Source organism: Castor canadensis, chromosome 9, assembly GCF_047511655.1.
Source record: "Castor canadensis chromosome 9, mCasCan1.hap1v2, whole genome shotgun sequence".
NCBI lineage: Eukaryota > Metazoa > Chordata > Mammalia > Rodentia > Castoridae > Castor > Castor canadensis.
The window spans coordinates 83,133,545-83,149,119 of record NC_133394.1 but is presented as its reverse complement, the minus strand read 5'-3'; the positions used below and the strand labels follow the sequence as shown (position 1 = coordinate 83,149,119).

Genomic DNA, 15,575 nt, shown 5'->3' with positions numbered 1-15,575 from the left:
AACTTTAGGAGGAAAATGCTTAATAGAGAAACACTGGCAAATGATATTGAAAATATATAGACTCTGCTGTAGAATTTACTGGTAAAGAGCCAGTTCTCTGGTGAATCACTACTGTAGTATGTCTAACACACAGAATATTGGAGGCCATTAAGAAATACTTATGGAGTGAATGCATGAAACTTCTGCCATAAATAACCAAGTGTTAATTTAAGGTGTTTTTTGGCAATGTTGTGAGTTTATAGAATTAAATAACAGCATTCCAAATTTTCCTTTTATTCTACAGTGTTGGCAGATTTTAGTAACAAGTCACATAAACACATAAACTCATACACACACACACACGACATAAACCCAGTGTTTAGTAAGTTTAAAGTTGAGTTATTTATCTAAAGGAGTAGTTAAAAGAATTATAATTCACCTTTTGTAAATAATGATTTGAATGTATCCTATATGAATTGCAATTGCAGCTGCACTTTCTGTTTAACAGCATTTACTTGGTGGCCAAAGTCTAGGAAACATTTATTGGTGAAATATGATTGCTGGTATACCACATAAGTCTACTTATTAAATGTCATTTTTGATCCAGTTGATCACCATGGTGAATTTTAGGAGGCTGGATGCATTGCAAATATAGACACATGAAGGATGGGGAGATTAGAGGTTAGGGGGAGGTTAGTGGGACCAGTGGTCATGACATCCCTTCAAATGCCCTGTTGCATGGCACCATCTTCACAGGTGTATCATTGACTAAGTGGTTGGAAAAAACTACTTTGGTATCAGTTCTACTCAGATTGTTTTATTCTATGCATGACTTATCATTCCGATTTTAAGCTTGCAACAAGAGAAAAGCACACATTATTATGGACAATATGTTTATTCTTCCTTTTGCAGATCAAAATGATTAAACAGTGTCCTTGGAAAATTTATCTTTGCCACTCATGATAATTTTCTATTACAACTGTGTGATTTTACCCAATGTATGAGTTGAGTAAAATAAAATGTTATTGCATAATATAAGAATTCTATTATACACATTATAATGAAAACAAACTTTCTTATGTATCTTTACTTAAAAAATTTATTCACAACGATTCTGTGGTAGTTGCTATTATCCTATTTTAAAGATTAGAAAACTGAGGCTACTGGAGATTAATCAGCTTGCACACATAGCTAGTAAGTAACAGAGTTCCATTCTAACTCAAGTCTTACCCCAAACTATAGATATACTAATGAACACATTAATGTAACACGTTAGCATACATCTATGTACATGTTATGGAACTTAAATACAGTATATGTATTTGCTTATTAAGGATATTTTCTGCCTTTTATATTTCTTCTTTCAACACAAATTTTGCTTACATTCACTTCCTCAGGAAGCAAATACACAGATCATATTTAAGTATAATCACCACCAAATCTTTTGTGTCCTCTTAGTAGGTAGATAAACTTTTCTCTTGACTTTGAAATTTTGCTATTTAGGGAAAAATGAGTGCTAGGAAAGCTCTGCAAATACCCATCAATGGCAGCAATTACTCTTTTACTTCACTCATTTTAACTCTACTAATGTGGATCCAATCCATAATTCAGAATTTATTATTTACTTAACTTATCCAGTTGTATTAGTTCCTTCTTCCTGAGTGAGTACTTGATTATACTGCTAAATTAAATAATATGATCTTTTAATCTTTCTATTTAGTATTTCATTTTTATGGGCTTGTTATTTTTTGACATGGCTAGAAAGCAAACAAAACAATAGCAAAAGCTATCTTCCCCAGATACTTTGCTTCAGCCTCTGTACTGTATTCAATGAGGTAAGGAGTGTGGAAACTCAGTATTTCACCTTCATAAGTCACAACTTTTTATAAATGATGGCTTTTGTTGAGAGTTTCTACTTTAATATCTAACCCATTCTAATGCTGTAAAATAAGACACACAGTGTTATCACTGTTATTGATCCATAGGGTTAGTGAACTATTTTTCTGAATTCAATATACTTTAAGTTTCTTATTGGAATAACTATAAAAATGCTTAATTAATTACTACCTAATGGTGATGGGGTTATTCTTAGATATTGTATTGTGGTTATCAATCAACTTTCACTCTACTCTGTTTGTCTTGGGTTTCCAATACTGTTTGCATGCCATAGGTACCTGAGGAAAATTGATGTTTAGACTTTTAGTTAGGAAAAGCAACAAGGAAATGAATTTGCACAGTTTGTTTTATGTTGAATAGTGTGTTACTCTTCAGTCAGGGGACCACCTTTAGGACTAGCCATTATTTACACTCCAGAGTGAGATATCAGAGCAAGATTTACAGTAATTTCACTTCCAGCTTATACTTAGAACTCTTAGAACAGCTAAAATATAATTCAACAGAAGCAATCTAAATTTATGCATTCTGAGAGACTTTGGGTACCAGCCAATTCCAGAAACAAAAGGGTTCAGATGTGGACTATGTTGGAAATTTCTGGACATCAGATTTGTACAAAAACTTTCTGGAATACATGCAAGAAAAAATTCAAATCAATTAATTGTGTGATACTTAAAGATCTAGGTTTTACTGTTCAGGACAGTCTGCAATGAAGTTCTAATGAGAAGTTCCAAAGTGTCACATGATTTTTTAACCCATAGAAAATTTGCTTGGTTCATTTTTTAATTCATTTAACAAAACTTCATTGATTTATATTATGTGATAAGAACGATAAGAGCTAAGAGTAGTAGTGAGATAAACTAATAAAGTCCTTGTCTGCCATAACCCCACGTACTGGACAAAAACTATTTAATAACAATGTGTTATATGTATAAATGATGTGGAATAGGGGGTGAATTCAAGTATGATATATTTGATACATTATAAGACCCTTTGTAAATGCCACAGTGTACCCCCACCCAGCACAACAATATAGAAAAAAAAGTAGTTGAATCAAAAAATGGTGTTTTATAAAGTAAATGTAAAATATGTCAGGCAGAAAGGCCCTAAAGATAGAGATAGCAGAGTGAAGGTGGAACAGGATGGGTGCAGCAGGTACTGAGCTATGAAGGATGATCAAAGCAGACTTCTCTGAGGTGAATTCTGAAGGAAGGCCCAGGGAGCCCACTGTGGAATGAGCATTCCAGGAAAAGGAAGCTGCAACATAAAGGGAATGGGCATGGCTTCTTTGAGGAATTGCAAAGAGACCAGTAAGCCAGGGGCAGAGCAGGGAGCAGCACAGGTCTAACATTAGAGCACGTGTATAGTTCTCGCTGGCCAAAGGCATGATCATCTGTCCTTAGCATCAGCAGTTAGAGGGTAGGGAGCAGTGGGATTAGGAAAGTAACATGGCCAAGGACACTGTCCTTCTCCCTGAGTTTAGCAAGTTTACCAGTTTAATGTACCCCAGTCTTGCAAACGAACAGCATTCGTTTTCCAGATGAAGGGACTCACATAAGAGAGTCTGGATGCATGTTCTGCAAGCCCGCACAGTTAGTGAATGAGAGCACTAGTGATTTAATCTGTGTTCTGTTATCTTCCTCCCATTTCACCATGCTTTCTCCCCAGCGAGCCAAACCTGCTCTCCTAGACCCAAACTCAGAAACACCTCGGTTGACAAATGATTTGTCTCCCATTGGTCAGCCTGTTCACATGAGATACAAAGTAGCTCAATTGTATATTTGCATGCATGTTTTAAAATTATACAATGAGAATGGTTACTTGAAATCATTACTACCCCAGAAATCTCATTAATATGGGAAGAAATCTCAGAGGCAACACACAATAATAAGCATTTTAAATATTCTTGACAAGCAGCGTTTTGAATTTATGGAATATAAAAAGTAGAAAATGAATTTCCCTCAGTAGACAGCATTCACGCCCAAAGTTCATTTTAGATAATGGCACTATAGTATAGTTAGCAAGTGTAAATTTACAGAAAGAAAATTATAAAGAGCAAGTTCTATCTAGCAAATTAACAGCTTGCTTTCTGAAAATTATTATTCTTCGCTTTTCCCTATTTTCTTTTCTCTTCCCATCTTATTTACAAGCTGGAAATGTTATCAGACATTATCTCTAAACCACAAATCTCCTTCCAAAAATTTCCAAAATTTCACAAATCCATCATGATCTTGCTCTTCTCATTGCTTTCCTTCCCTTTACTATGGAAAGCCCAGAAGCCTTCTGGTTTGTTGAGTGTGTTTCTCACACCAGGCCAGGTATAAAGTGAACCTGGGTGTTCATTCTGAGCCAGTGAGTGACCTCAGCCATCTTGTGTGCTCTTGGTCCCTGGAGTACTGCCATTTTGTGTAGTACTTTCAGAGATGACTTCACAATATAGGAAATAGATACTTAACCACGCTTGTTCTAGCACCTAACAGGCAGCATTTCCAAGAGAAATCAGTAACACTTGGTAACTTTAAAGTTCAGAAGTTGTCCGAAGAGCAAAGGGGTTATTTATGGTACTTTTTTGCTTTACAAAGTACTAGCTCTATGAAAACATTATTTTGTTCTTCAGAGAAGTAGTATCATGTGACCTGCTCACTGTGTGGGACCAACCCTCATCACTCCTGAATAAGGTCGCTAATACTCAAGTATCAGTGTGGATAGTACTGGGGTTTGCACTCAGGGCTTTGCACTTGCAGAGCAATCAGGGTACCACTTAAGTTTCTCCTTCAGTCTAAGCTCTCCACTTTGAAAAATAGTTTGTATGCATTGTTTTATTTAATAGTCATATTAACTCTGAGAATTGGTTAGTATCCAAAGAGTAGTCCCATGTGGTTAGACCTTGTTTCTGTGCACATGTGTGTATGAGAAGGTGCCAAAAGACAAGCTTAATTCTCACTGTCTCAACCCAAGATTTTCTTCCCAAAACCACATAAGGTCTAAGTCTGAAATGTTGGAACTGAACCACTGAAGTGGGGTGCACAGGAAGACGTTGGGAGAGAGAATGGTAAAACACAGGATCAAGATATCTGGATTTAACTTACAGAGACTCACTGTCTATAAGGAAGAAATCTGAGATTCCTGTGATGTTTGCATACTGTTTAGAAAAGCAAGATGCTAAGAACTTCATTTCTTCAACCTGGCTTTGGATCCAGCCTCTGATGTGATACATTATCACATATAAATCAACATTTTAATTGATTTTTAATAAATTTAATTGATGAAACTTTAACTATTATGACTAAAGCTGCTATGAACATTCACATACAGGATTTGCTAAATGTATTCTTGACTTAAAGAGAAACTCCCCAGTGCTTACCAAATTATTTGTGCTGCCTTAAATTCTCACCATAATTCTAAAAGTTTCAGCTACCTAGTATCCTTGCCACCATTTGGTATTGTCAGTCTTTCTCTTAGTATTACTTATTATAATGGATACTTAGTGATACTTCATTGTGATTTTAATTTGTATTTCTCTGATGACTAATGGTGTTGAGTATCTGTTTATGTGCTTTTTAGCCATTCATATATCTTCTATTGTCAAGTGTTCAAATATTTTATCTGTTCATTTAAGGGGTATGTTATCTTATTATTATTGTTTTGTATTATAATATATTGTATTTATATATTATGGAGAGAAGTACTTTCTCTGATATATATATATATATACTCACATATACATATATGCATATATATGGGGAAATATTCACAGTAAATATACAGATTGGGGGAATATTCACAGTATATACATGTATGCATATATATAATATATATAGTATATATATATATATATATATATACACACTGTGCATACATATGTATGTATGTATATATTCACAGTACTGTGACTATTTCCCTCAATCTATATCTTGCCTTCTATTTGCTTTCTAAGAATAAGAGTTTAACTCTGAGGAGTACTAATTTACTAATATGTGTATGTGTTTGATGACATAAAAATTTACTGAAATGAAACTGGGCATTCATATGTACAAAATGATCTCATTGTGGTAAAAACTATCTTTATTCATAGATGTATAGAGAGGGTAAACATTGAGGGTATTTTTTCATTCTGTCACTACTTTCCTACATTTTACAATGCACGTATTTATACTTTTATAGTAATAAAAGTTTTAAAGGAGGTTATTTAAAATAAGAAGTGAAAGGCCTGCTCTAGTACTTCCCTTTCCAGACCTACCCTTGGTGATAATTTCTCTTATCATTTTATTGTATTTTTCTACTACTACTTTTAGGTATGCACTTTAATGTGACAAATGCTATTTTTAAGCTTCTTTGGCATTAAACCACAAAATAAGGTCTTCCTTACCGTAAGAGTTGTGAGAAAGAAATATAGAATAATTGGAACCAATACATGCCTTTCTTTAGTTATTCATTCATATAAAATTCAAGAGAGATATACTAAATGCCCAGTGTGTACGAAGTGTTCATTCCAATAAGCTTTTGGGGAATGAGGCAGACAGCATTAACATTTGTTTAACAAAAGCATGCAGAGCAACAAGGAACCTTTGTCAGTCCTTAGAGCCCCTCCTTGCCCTCAATAACTTTAAGTGGTGAATGAGGATATGTGGTATTTTACTTGCTTGGAATTCTGTTGCTATTCATTGAAAACATAGTGTTATACATATCACATGTGAGAAATCTGACTTTTTGAATAACAGGGACCAATAAATAGTACCCAAAAGGAATGTAATATATTTGCTCCTTCTCCCCTTTTGCAGCAGTAGTAGCATTGCCTGAAAAGAAATGAAAGTGTAGAGCAACTGAGCTGCATACATGCACAGGGTGTTCCATAAATGAAAACATAATGGCTCATGTAAAAATTAAAGCAGTATACAGCAGGCGATGGCTCCATAAATTGCCTTTGCCTCTGTAGACAGGGTGATTCTAAGAAGCAATGTAAGCGAAGAGAATAAATTAACCAGGGTGAGAGAAAAAGCAAAGGATGGCATTCTCGGCAGAAGGAAGTTCTTGTGTACAAATTGAAGCAGCATGGTACCTAGAAGACCTGGGAGAACATGGAAGTTCTTATTTTATCTGAAAAAAGGAAAAGGTTGAATATGATGAAATAAAACTAAAAATATGAGTCTAGAGAGGTATGCAGATTTCCAGATATCAAAGAAACTGTCTCACAAAGCTGTAAGTATGGTACTTGGGGGAAATGCTGAGCCTCAGGTACATACAATCTGTACAGTCCTTATATGCGTACCATCCCACCACTATCTGCTCTTGGATCTTAGACAAAATCCTTTCCTGCTTTCACACATTGCTGCAGGTCTTTGATGGACATAAAAATATGGTATGACCTGCTGATATTGGGTGGAAACATGAAGTGTACAGATCTGACATCCTATTCATATACTCACATATGCACAGATGCATACACATGTTCACACACACATATGCATATATACACCTGCACACACATATAGCAAAAACATGTATGTACACGTGAATCCATACACACATATAAACATGAGCACACACATATATAATATAGACACATAAAATGTACCTCCACATTTATACACATGCATACACAATTACACAAGTGCTACACACACAAACACAGAGGATTTGCTTGGACCTCATATCCTTTGTGAGAACATCTTGATCTTCAAACACTACAGAGTCAGCTCCTCAGCCACAAGCTAACAAAATTAGACACGCCTTTGGAAATCTTTTAAGAAATTTTTCGTAAACTTTTGCCATCAGAAACATAAAGAGGCTTACTTAATAAGTATTCACATATGAAGCAAAGACAGAAAATGGTGATAGAGTAATCCTGGCAGATAAAAATAAAGTCCTAGATGAGTGCCAACATATTTTAATAATAATAACCAGTTGTTTAAATACACAGTGAACTCTTCTGACAACTGCTGAAATATTCTGTCCTACAACTAAGCCAAATGGTCTTTTCTCTTTAGACTTTTGTGTGAGATTTATTCTGATGCTAACAGCGACGCTTGTGGTGTTAAGTGAAGTTGCAGGACAGACACCACCATCAGGTTTAAGCGTTTGTGTTATTTTTACTCTCAGAATCTTCCAGCTTGCTATAGTCTAGAGTTCTAACTTCCAGTTTCTTTTAAGGTCCTAAATCTACTAGTGAGCTGGGTTTTGCAGCAGGCAAGAGGAGAAAGGAACAGACCACAAGCTTTCTTCCTGAACTGCCCTAGTTGTCTGTGAGTCTCCCACGTAGTCTCGTTCTTCACCACCATTTCAATGTGGCAAACCCAGGTTTTAGAGCTTATAAATTTAGAAAATTCAAACATTCTCCCAAGAGGGAAGATGTCATTCTCCTGATATTAACCAGGCATTGCTTTCTGATAAGGATTATGACTTCAGCAGCCTTTTAATATTTAATACTGGTAGCATGGAAGCACTGACCTGGGCATGAAAAATAAATTATAAAAGTACCCAGGAGCTCATGTCAAGTGAATCAAAACAATTGATTTTCTTTTTAAACATAAGCTTGCCATGGGAAGTGTTTTAATATGGTAGACACAGAGCCAAGGAGCTTAGATTTAGGATGAATGAAGCATAGAAGATGAATTATAGGACAAGGTACTATTTAAGGAGAATATAAAAAGCAAGTGTGTGAGAGGTGGGGGAGCAGGGTGACTTGGTGAAATACAGTACCAGTCGAGGGCACACTGATATATATTCCTGAGGACACACAGAAGATGCCAAGGAGGAAATGCAATTTACAGAGATAGTCTCTTCAAAGACCAGACATTAAGTACACATGATATTTTTGTGACATTTCTTCATTATGGTTTAATATTAAATCTGTCAGCCCTCTCAGTCAGGGATAAACCTTCAAGGGTTTATTGTGAGATCCATTATGGTGGAATCACCAGTGTAATAGTCTGGAAGGGCAAGAGACTTTTACTGCATGTGTCTCTGTGAAACCCAAGGCTAGCTATCTATTTTAAATAGATGACTTCACTTTGATTGAAGCACCAATTACTGAAGGAAAGTAGGCATTAAAAATAACTGAAGTTCCTGAGAACAGGACAACTTTAAAGTAATGGATGATTGGGAGTGGCTTTAATATTGTACCCTAGGTGCAAAGCTAAATAATTTTTTGATGAGTAGTAGAATGAAGAAGGACATATGGAAAGCAACTGCTGACATCCATCTTATCTTTTCATTAGTTATTAAAACAGATCAAGACCATCACTTTTCTTATTCATCATATTTTGTAAGCAGATTATTTATTAATTTTCTGAATCTTTTCTTACTGGAAATTTGAATAAAATATCTAGGGAGGAATGCTTATGTCTAATATTGGTTTTCACAGATCCATTTTTTTGAGATAGGATCTCACTACATTGTTCAGATTGGCCTCTAATTCATTATGTAGTCCTCAAATTTATAATCTCCCAGCCTCAGCCTCCCGAGTGCTGGGATTACAGGTCTGTGCCATCCTGGTAGCTCTTGGATCCATTTTATTGGTACTTAATATTCATGTGATCCCTCTATTTCTTAGCGGCTTATAAGAATATATATTAGTATTCTGTGCATACTCATGCATGTACACACACCATTCTCCTTCTTCACTAGGTTAGCTATTTCATTTTATAGATTTTAAAACCAGGACACAAAAAGGGAAAGAATTACCTAAGGTCAGATACTATTTTAACAATGTAACAAGAGCAAACATGTCAAAATTAAATATAAAACATCCAGTAGCATGCCTTGTCATTCAGCTACCTCCTGCTCGAGATTAAATTGTTTCCATTTTTTTTGTATTTTCACATTTACAAGTTAATGATCATCCTTTCCTTTTTAAGAGAAAGCCTAACATGAGGTAGAACAGTAAGAGGATAAATACTATGCAAGCTGTGTGACACATTGTATATGCATATTTTCTTGACCAAAGCCTAGTCTTTGAAGATATTAATCTTATCCTTCAACATTCCTTACTTCTATGCTGGAACTTCTCTGGCCTGGAGATCACAGGTTTTTTCCCCGATGTCTACTGTTAGTGCTTTGTAGATTCCTCCTTACCATTCCAGAGGAAACAAAGCATGAAGCAACTGCTTATGTACATTGCCAGTGTATATGGTTAAGGAAGAAAAGAAGTATGAGTATCACTTACCAAATAATTTCCTCTTATTTCTTCTCTTTCCATCTCAGGCACCAAATATTTTTCATGTGTGCTGTTTTTAATATTACTTTATCCTTCTTTTCATTTTCCCCCCTGCAGCCACCATTTGTCCCTTCATCACACAGTTCCTAAAGTGATATATTGAAGGATTCCCACATCAGTGAGTGTTTTACAAAGCTGCAACATTAGATATGTAGAATCAGAGTTGTTTTAATTGTACGCTTTACATATTTCTTCAACATGTTTTCCTTCAATATATCCCTATAACAAATCTCTATTGTAACTAAGCCTATCATGTATTATTCCACAGTGAGGTCACTCTCTAGTGCTAAGTATCTTAGCTTTCTGTGTTCTAATCTTCCTTGAATAGCCAGCCAGCTAGAGTTTGAGTTTTTCTATGTAGTCTCACCCCTTCTGAATTCCTGCCCAGCCTCTGCTTGATATGCAGACTCAGACACCCAACTCCTGTTCAACATACATCTCCAACTTAACCATCCAAACTGCAACTTTGTGTACTCTTTGCTATAATCATCCCCATGGCTGGCTTCCTGTCCTATCTCAGTAGGTGGCAACTCCATTCATATAACATTTGAGGATTCCTATATTTTCCTTCTTTCTCACATTCAGTTCATTCGTAGGTCCTATCAGTTCTATTTTGATACATCTCACATCTTTCTAGTTTTCCCCAGTTTATTCTTTGATACCACTGTAACCCAAGCCATCATTATTTGGAGTGTTGTAATAATTTCCTAAAATGTTTCTCTCTTACTCAAACACATTCTCCACAGAGCAGCCACTTAAAGAAAGCAAACAAACAATCAGATCCCATCCCTCCCCTGGTTGGAACTGTCCACATTTACCATGGCATAGAGATCCAGCAGGACAAGTCCAGCTCAACATCAACTTTGGCCACTTCCCCTATGAAATATTGTGTTCCAACCACATTTGCCTTCTATTGACTCTTGACTGCACCACCACTGGGAGTCTTTTAAACTTTAGTCCCTATGCTCACAGGCACTTCACCTCCAACAGTTCTGTTTTCCTTGTCTGGCTGTCACCCTGTCTTTCCAGTCTTGACATAGACCTTCAATTGGCCTTTGTTAACCACTCTAAATAAATCAGACTACCACACCATTATTTTCTATCACAGAACCCTGTTTATTTTCTTCATAACATTTACCACTGTGTCTCATTATTTATTCATTTATTTTCCATTTGATATTGTAGTCATTAAAAAAAATGTGTCCCTAACAGTAGAATGTAAGCTCAATGAAGTCAAAGTTAAAGTCTGTCTATGTATTTCCAGCTCCATGAGTGTTAATTAAATAAATGAAGTCTAATATAGGTGCAAAGATTATCGATTTAGGACTATGGCTTGTCACTATTGTGAGGGTTTTTTTAAAAAAAAAACAAAATTTTTTTTTGCTTTTTCCAGTGCCTAGGAAACTACCTTACATATACTTGGACTTCAACATTTTTTAAAATTATCAGTGTTAAGTCTTGCATTGTCAAATTGAGCATATAAGGAAACAGCTTACTACTCCTTGAATGCAAATCTGAATAGTGGTTGGGAACTTTGAATAAGACTTTAGAGTAAAGCCCTGCCAAAGAAAACAGTGCAATCATGTAAAAGACTTGAATTCACCACGTAAAATTTAATATAGATTTATCTTGAATTCCACATATTTTGTGAAAATCAGAATTACTCTCTTCTGGCTTGGCAAAGACATCTGTACAAAGACCTGGAGCCAAACTTATGATGAACAGGCAATTATCCAACACTGAAGAAAATTGGAATCTTTTGATGAAAAGACACAGAATATATCCTTGGGGAGGGAGCTGAGGCAAGGAATGTAAATGATAGGATGAGAAGGATGAGTAAGTTCTTCAGAGGTGTTTTCATGACTCATCTTCAATAAATAAGAGCAGCAAGAAGGATTGGGGAATGTAGACCAGTTAGGGAGGGGAGATTTACATAGGTTTTTTTTCTTTGGTTTTCCTTTTTATATGTAAGAGAGGAATAGAGGCGCTCTGGCTGAGGGTTTCACTAAAATGCCTTAGAAATAAATAACTTATAGTAACATCTTGAGTATGTTAGAAGTGAGAAAACTCTGCCACTGTGAAAGAGTAAGCTCCATATGCATCATTTTCCCCATTTCATGCAGTGTGGTGGCCTATGAGCAAATGGCCCTAGTTACCACCAACGCTGATTAGGAGGTCTGTACAGATTTCTTGTGACTTAGATGTAAAAATAACTTAACAGATCTTGCAGGTTCCCCAACCTTCTCTTGACTTTTTTACTGATGTACTTTTTAGAAGAATGCCTGTTTACAGAATCTGTAATATCACTTATTTGAAGATTAATTATAGTCAAAAATACTTCTTGTTGGATTCTTTTGTAGAAAGCTTCTGTAATACATTCAACATAATACTGAATTTTTAATTATTGTGTATACATGTCTAAAGATTTTACATAATTTATACTGGATCAAAAGACAATGAAAAGTAAAACATAACAAAAATTGGTTAAAATGAGTGGAGAAATGAATTTGCAGAAAGCATGTGTCTTGCCAAGTGCGTTCAATGTTTTCTTAGTATAATATCTTTTTCTCATTCATTGTGTCTGTGATCTTCATGGCAAACCATTGAGGCCCTATTTACTAGTTCATTCAACATTAATCAGGTTTAATATTCATTTGATAAATAAATAAATATATATTAGATATATGGTCTTGTAATAGGAACAAAATAACTGTGGCACAAAGCTGTTAGTCACTAGACTAAACATATCCACCTGCTCAGTGACGGAGCCAGAACTAAGTCTTCTGAAACCTGGAATTGCGTCTCATGTTTCAGAAGTGCTTTGCCAGCTCAGACTTCTAACTTGAAAACATACACATGTGAATAGTCTTTTTATGAAGCCCTCTATGGAGGATCACGGAGTAATTTTCATGGTCTGCTTCCTGATGGAGACCCTGATAAACACAGCATATTCACACTTCTGTACTCTGTAGAACTTTTAGTAGAACAATGTCTTTTGAGACTTTCTGCATGCTAGTCATAGGTGTTTCAACAGATCACTTGACCTTTATTTTTAAAAGGAATTCAAAGTGCTTGATCCAAGAGGATTAAATGAATTCGTTTATGTGTATAGAAAGCCCCTGGCACTTAGCATCATTTTCACTTAAAAATTTTTAATGCTGTTTGAAGAGCACTATTTTCTTCTAAAATGCCATGCTACTTAAATACTGTGTGCTCCATCATTAATACATGTAAGTGTGACCTAGGCCCCACTGTCATGGTTTCTATTGTATTTGTGCTTGATGTCATATTTAAGAAATCATCAGACCTATATTCACTAGCCAAATAAGTAATGTTGCAAATATTTGGGTTTCCAGCCAGACAGGATAGGAAATGATAACAGAACCACGGTTGGTCTGGGAATAAGCAATAATAAACATATGATTTCCCTTCTTCCTTTTTATTTTTTCTGGGACATCCTCTTTTCCTCAAAATAGCACAGACCATTTAGCTTGCTCAATACATTAGTCAGTGTTATTTTTTTTCAAAGAAAAAAATAGAAATATAATCATTCCTACAAGTTTCATCTGTCCTTCATTTATAGAATCTTATTTTTATATTCATTGCTATTATCAGGCAATAATGAGCTAGATTATTTAAAAGTCCTATATTTAATTCCTTCAGAGAGAGAGAAAGCAAGAGAGTATGATGGAGCCAAAGACGACCTTCAACAGAGGTCATATTTGACATGGAAGGTGTACAGTCTGGCACAAGCATGGATATGGTGTTGAGAATTCTGCTGGGTAGATGAAGTTGGATTTTCTGTTGTGATTTTTTTTTAATCTTGTGGTTCTTATAACTGCAAAACTTGAACTAAAGAGTGACTGAATTTCCTTCATTAACTCTAAGGAATAAAGGAAGCAGTGATCATTTGAGGATATGGAGAAACTAGAATATTAAGGAAGAAGTAAAAGGGGTAAGGTATGGGGGAAGGATGTGAGCTGTGCAAAGTTGAAATAGCACTTACACTGAATTTAAAGAAAGATAACAAAAATTTCTAAAGAATTTTTTTACATCAACCTTATACCACAACATTGTTTCTAGTAGCATTCTGGACAGGGCTCTTTGGAGAAATATCTGATTGTAGAATTGGAGTAGGAAAAGCACAAAGATAAGTCAGGGCCACTTTATAGTACCAATAAATTAGGCAGTGGGTTTTTTTTAAGCTAGTCATTGTTGTGCATGCCTATAAACCCAGCTATGTGGGGTGTCATAGGTAGAGGATCACCATGGGAGACCAGGTCCAGACAAAAATGCAAGAAAAATATCTAAAATAACTAAGCAAAGAAAAGCATGATTCAAACATTAGAATGCTTGCCTAATAACCTCAAGGACATCAGTTCAAACCCTAGTACCACCAAAAAGCAAGCAAAGGGTAATGGAGCCAATTGAAAGAGCTCCCAATGGATAGATGATAGTGGAACAATATAAGCGTCAAAAGTACTCTGTCATAACATAAATTATAAAATCAATGTCTATGAATAATCACTGATGAAATGAATGATTGGTTATACAAGCAAATGGTGAGAATAGGCAAATTTGTGAAGAAAAATGTCACATAATTTGTGTAGCTACTGTGCCTGCAAGCAGCTGCAACAGAACTCCCCACTCCTTAACCGAGGGTTGTGAGTTCTAAGTTCCTTACAAGGAGTACAGAAGGGAAAGCAGACAAATAAATTCAGAAGGGAGAAACCTGAACAATACCTCAACCCAGGGATCAAAGTTAACATCTGAAGTGGCAGGTCGTGGTGATTGAATAGACTCAATAAGACATGACGACAAACACACTTCACCTGTGTGGTCCTCCTCCCCAAACCCTTATTTCCACTGTAATCACAAAATGAGTATCAGACAAGTCCTCATTGAGTGATAGTCTACAAAATACCAGGCCAATACACCTCAAAACTGTCATCAGAAACAAGGGAAGTCTGAGAAACTGTCACAGCTAAGAGGAGCCAGAGGAGACACGATGAGTAATTATAATGTGGTCTCCTGAATGGTAGCCCAGAACAGAAGATGACTAGGTAAACACTACAGAAATCATGAACCTTAGTTAATAATATGTATTAATATTGGTTCACTGATATTGACAAATGTACCATCTTACTGCAATACTCATGTAAGATGTTAGAAACAGGGGAGAGAAATTATAGTGATGTGAAGTACTAATTCAGTACTAATTTTATAATTTTTCCATACCTATAAAACTATTTAAAAATGGTTTTTAATTTATCATAATCTTGTCACTTTAAAAGAGATGACATTTCATTTGTATTTCCTTCCAAATGTTGCCAGGGTACCTTTTGTGACAAAAATGTCCTTGTTTGAAGACCAACCAGTACCGACTGCCTGTGCGTAACAAGTTACCAGTTCAATTGGCCCCATGAATGTCGTCTCCCTAATCAATCAGTATTGCTCTTGTCAATAAATAAGAGAACACTTGACAGCA

General features: G+C 35.6%; 1 protein-coding gene across 8 annotated transcripts in view; it reads left to right on the top strand.

Moving 5' to 3' along the window:
* The window catches only part of Arhgap24 (Rho GTPase activating protein 24), a 473,771-nt gene that overhangs the window by 346,289 nt on the left and 111,907 nt on the right, over positions 1-15,575 (top strand). Inside the window, exon 1 of one of the 8 annotated variants that reach the window (XM_074041835.1) lies at positions 5,731-8,114. The exons of the other annotated variants lie outside the window; for them this stretch is intronic. The gene's annotated coding sequence lies outside the window, so the exon portion shown is untranslated. Of the gene's footprint in view, positions 1-5,730; positions 8,115-15,575 lie in introns of those variants that run through there. 8 annotated transcript variants of the gene reach the window in all.